Source organism: Lygodium microphyllum, chromosome 4, assembly GCF_053477565.2.
Source record: "Lygodium microphyllum isolate KBCC chromosome 4, Lygodium_microphyllum_v1.1.10, whole genome shotgun sequence".
Taxonomy (NCBI): Eukaryota; Viridiplantae; Streptophyta; class Polypodiopsida; order Schizaeales; family Lygodiaceae; genus Lygodium; species Lygodium microphyllum.
The window spans coordinates 81,467,475-81,473,474 of record NC_141138.1 but is presented as its reverse complement, the minus strand read 5'-3'; positions in this window follow the sequence as shown (position 1 = coordinate 81,473,474).

Below are 6,000 nucleotides of genomic sequence, written 5' to 3'. Positions count from 1 at the left end.
TCCCTCCATTTCATCAAAGATAAGGGGTTTCTTTACAATAGGTGGGCTATTTTGTTTCTAGAAGCATGCAAATCTCAATTAGACTCTCTTCTCTTTAGACTTCAAATTTAAATATGGAAGAAATTTGTTTTAATCTTTGGTATTTTTTCTTTATAACCATTCTTAAAGAAGCCATCTGAACATAAGAGATATGTAAAAAGGGTTGGACACATTCACAAGTATCTAACCATACACATCCTCGACTATAAAACTTGAAGTGTGATCATAAGTCATATGCTCAACCTTGAACCCTTTCTCTGTCCTTGGTAATTTTGGAGAAATGTTAAGGATCTCAAAGGCCTTGGAATGAGTAGTGTGTAAGGTTTTCAAAACTTGATCAAACTTGTATTTAAGCATGATCCCAATGTTAAAATCCTTATTCATTAAATTCATCATATGTGCATGAGGAAAAGTAATGTATGCATCATCCATGAAGTCATTAACAAAATCTTCTATTTGTTTCTATATACACATAACACCTTAAGGTTTGCAACTTCTTTCAAGCCCTTTAATTTTGCGCACCCTCTATGACATATTCGAAATTTCCTTCATAACCTTGATAAATACTGCCCTAGGAATGAGATGATTGATAGCTCTCTAGGATGACTTGATTTCCTTGGAGCACCTCTACATGTTGGATACTACCTGTTTTATCCTAGACATGAAACTCTAGAAGAAAAACACAAAATAAAAAATAAAAAGCTAGAAAGAAGATGTTAATATAGCATGATGTTGGGGGTTTCAACTAGTCTTAGAGTGGCTATATTGTGTCATATTGAAAAAGTAAGAGTAACAGTTCAACAAATAAGGAGGCTTCGTGAAACTCTTGGTTAATGTGACTTGATACATAGATTGTTAAATTTAGTTTGAAGTACCACTTAACGGATAGATCATCACATCTAGTTTAAACTATCTTATGCATAATAAGGCTTCCAAAATGTTTGGTGAGTCTTTTGCCACTTATTCTATCTATCATTGCAAAATTTGGATTCAAAAAAGACTATCTTTTTCAAGACATATTGAATATAAGTATATCTTTACTATATAATATAGTCTATCTTTTCGAGCCACAAAAAAAGATATGGAGGAGATATTGCTACATATTTTTTAGATATATCATTTTGGCTAATCCTCTCCTAACTCGTCTATCTCTATCACTACATAATTAATTATATTCAAGAGAGACTTTATTTTTGAAGAGGCATCGCACATAGTGCATATTTAATAGATAATAGAGTCTATCTTTTTGAGCTACAAAAAAAGAAGAAGAGGTATTGAATAATTATGCATATATTCTCTCATGGGTTTCATATATTGTTGTAATAATTTGACTACTAATGTGTTATTTATCCAACTTAGTTGACTTATCAAAAGTTCATGTTACTACATGTAGAAATTTTTGTATAGCATCTTAGCAATACTCAACTCACTTTTAAAAAATAAATAAGACCATGAATCCTAAAAAATAAAGAAAATCTAGAGTGACAATCACTATTGTGATATATATATTTTTGTGAAATGAGAGATATATCATATGTGTAGAAAGATATACAAAGACAAGGTATCATCAATGTAGTAATTCTTTCAATCCCAAAAATCCAAATTTTCATAACCAGAGAGAGAAAACCATACCACCAAAATAATATCGACAGTAAGGGGGTTGGTCAGTAAACAACCACATTAACATATTTATTGATCTTTAGAGATATCTAGGAACATCTATGGTTGAGTTTGACCTTGTGTCAAAAGATCTTTTGATGGACATTTAAAAAATTAAAATTTGGAATTTTCATGGTATCTTGTGATTTTGTGTCGATTAGTTGAAACTTACGAGATGTCTATTAGTAACAAAATCTCATTTGTGTATCTATGGGATGAGATTGTCATTGTTTACACTATTTACACATTGTCTATTCACACATGTCAAGAGAAATAAGTCAGTTTCACACCCTTTGAGTTTCAAGTCCTTGTATGGGTAGTTGAATGGTCACTATTTGTGACCCTAGACAAGTGGTGGGACAATTGGATGTGTGCAAGGCCTACAAGGTAGTGCCCCACAAATTTTGATGATAAATATGGGCTAGAACAAGGTGCCTTTAGCCTACTCTTGGAGGCCAAGGGGAAGGGGGAGATAACTCATGCTTTTTGGGGGCTTAACCATCAGGCAAAAGCAAGGATTAACTAAGAGAGGATAGAGCAAAATTTATGTATACATGAAGAAGCACAGATCTATGTATCTTTGGATTTTTGTGGACTCATCTAAATAGGGCAAACAAGCTATTCACTAGTGTTCATAGCTTGCTTATGGAGTTCTACCTTGAGTCGAGTGCATTAATCCACTTCGTTCTTGATTAGAGGCTTATTATGGAAAATTTTGAGATTTATCTATTGCACTATTATAGATTATTTGAAACATGGATTTTAGGCTAAGAGAAGAGTCTTTTTGAAGCTTTAGGATAGGGTATTCAAATGTATGTGGGCCATTTTAATACTCAATTTTTCTATGCACATTTAGGCCAATTTTGAGCCATAGAAAATTTGTTTTGTCCTTGGAATCTTGTATAGCAGTTATTGAATCTTTTAAGCTGAATTAAATTGATATATTTGAGCCATAACCTTGGAACTATTGTCGATAAGTGGATGTATATGATGTATTGGATTTGAGCCAAAGGTCTTATGCGATAAATACAATCTAAAATTAGGTTTCTTCTATTTCTTGTGTACTTCCTATTGATTCTAGCCTTCATCTTCTATATAATTTCTTCTCACCACAACAGAAACGAGGCATAGACGCGCATGTTAGACTCGCGAAGTCAGACGCGTCTATCATTGCGTCTATATGCACGTGTAAAAGCACATGTAAATAGAGGCAAATTTTGCGTCTATATATCCGCGCAAATAGACTCGTTTGCAGACGCATATTTGTTTAACCACCTGAAATTGGACTTAATATAATAAAAAAACTAGAGTTAATAATTATTTTTGCATTGCTCTCTAATGAATGGTAGTTCCTCAAGTTGACAAGCCTGATATAAGTAATTAGCAACAAGCGACACAAACCTTATTATACAATTAGTAGCAATCATTGCTTGTATCTTGTAATTTCTCTACTTGAAGATGATAAAAAATACTTCCTTTTTACTATGGAAAATTCAATTTAGCTTTAAACTTGACTATTGATTATTGAGTATGCACATCTGCATATGATATTTTCCATTGAATTAACAATACACATTGAATCATTAAGCGAATTAAGTATATTACAGTGAATGATCCATCTCAACTTCAATGAGATCAGCCCTTGCTAAACTATCTACTTCTAGGTCTATGTTACCAAGAGGTAACGGCATAAATAAGTCTATCCCACTATAAGATGTGTTGCTATATTGCTCAATAACTTCATCATCATCAAACCACATTATTGTCCTCTTCTACGTTTCCTTGAACATCCTCACGAGGTTCATCTTGTACTATATCATGCATATCATCCATTATGGTGTCATCATGTACATCATCATTAATTGTTGGATTATCATATGCTATCTCTATGTTGGTAATATTACCATATATTGGTTTTGAACGATTAGATATAGGGATGACATACCACCATCGGTTATTGTTTACCATTGGATGATACACAATCTGTATTTGAAAAACAAAAGCAAGAAACTTAAATACTTATTATATTGTGTATATGTATCACATGTATACATATAAAAAAATTAGCTTTTACATATATACATGCTCGCATTGTTGAGGTAGTACTAATGTGTCATTCTTGTTTTGGTGAAATTTTGTAGAGTCAATGATTACAAAACCACTTGGATGATGTCTGATTGTACAATGCTCACCATTTGTTACCACTTCTGTAAACCACTTCACATCCAATACATATATAAAGAATCATCTGAAGTCAAGCTTTAGAATATCTTGGATCGAGCCACAATAACCTTCCATGGTACCATTGGCATCCTCGAAGTAAGCAAGGACACCACAATCTTGGATATTTCTCTTTTCATCTATACATTGAGTTCGAAGATGTTTATCCTCACACCAAATAGCATTGAATAATGTGCACTAGTAGTAAAAGATGAAGATCAAACATGTCAATTTATTATATAAAATATAACTAGAAACAAATTAATTGATAGTATGTCTCACCTTTGATAAGAAACCTCGTGTGTATTCCCACTCTTCTTGAGATATATTAATTTCCTCCTCTTTTTCCATTCTCTCCATTTCCTCATGTAACCAATCTATATCAATTTGATGTGGGAGTGCATTTAGATGATCTGGAAATGAGACATTACATCCATATCTGGTGCGGAATGCTTGTCTTTCGCTTTTTCTTCTTGCCCTTGCTTCATTATATAGTGTCACCCATTTTCTCATTACATCACTATTGAGCACACAAAAACTATTTAACTTACGGAGTTCTTCTTTTGTTAGCACTTTACTCATTCCTTTTCCTTGAGGTATTATAGAGGTCATCCTCAAGTCTTCATCGTCTTTCCATAGTCATGGTTGAGAGGGGTCCAATTCAGCAAGATATTCAAAGATATAAACAAGGGATGATTACACTAACCAACCCTCAACCATGTTTCCCTCAAGCCGTGCTTTTTGCCTCACAAAATCTTTCAAGGTTTTCATGAAGCGCTCAAGAAAAAACATCCACCTTGCATGAACTGCCCCACAAAGTGCGATCTCATCAATCAAATGTATGAGTAAATGTACTTGAGTAGTCAAAATGGAGCGAGGAAAAATTTCCTCCACCAAACAAACCACCTCAACAGATAATACTCGAGAATCTTGCAATGTGTTTGGATCAATTTCCTTCGAGCTCACGTATCTGTTAGGATGTATTTGACAATTGTTTATTTTTGTGTAGAAATTCAAAGAGGTTCACTACATGATGTATGTAATATATAATGAAAAAATACAATGTATACACACCTCACAAGATCTCCCATCTTGTAAATGATATCACGTACATCTTTGGATACACAATGGGATATGCTAGTAGACAGTACGAACTGAATGTAAATAATATTCATAGATCAAACGATTAGTTGAGGAAAAAGTCATCATACCCCAAAGTTTACACATAGTTACTCCACTAATTACTATATTCATGGTTAGAGATACCCTTACTTGAATCATTTTGTGCCAATCATGGGACTTCAAACCAGATAGTTGCTCCACACCTCTTTTCTTTTTCTTTATGAAGGCTCCTTTGAGACATCTCATACATCCTGTGGGTGTTCGAAAGTTACATATTTGTTTCTTCACTATTTTTTCCTCATTCTTTGACAACATCCAAGGCGCATGGGGTAGCTCAATCTTTCCTCTGGGTCCAATGTGTAGCTAAGCTCGTCTCATGCAACCAATGTTATGTAAATCCTCCCTTACATTGACTGAATCACGAGCCCCTATCAAGTGATCCCATAATGTAGATACAACATTTTTGAATATGTGCATGGGGTCCAACAGGTGATTGATCTTGAGTTCAATCCAATACGAAAGATGGAAAAATATGGAGAACCTAATAAACAAACAATATATTATATAAACAATTCATCATGCTAAATACTTTAAAGTCAATCGAGAGAAATATACTTTTTATCGACTCATACCGAGTGGAGGATGGCTGTCGGCATTAATCCATCTCTCCTTCCAATCTCGAATGGTTAGAGATTATGGAGTCATTCCATTAGTAGGGAGAACATATTTGGGATGGTCAATAGGAAGAAATCGATGATGATTGTCATAGATAACCTTCTTTAAACATGCCGACCTAGAGAAAACTAGAGAGGGACTGCAAATAGGACATGTATGATATCTTGATGTGGTTAAACCTAAACAAATAAGTGAATTAATAACATACAATTGATTCAAGTCTTGAATTTCAAATATAGAGTTATATACATGTACCTGAACACTTTCCATATCCTAGAAAGTCAT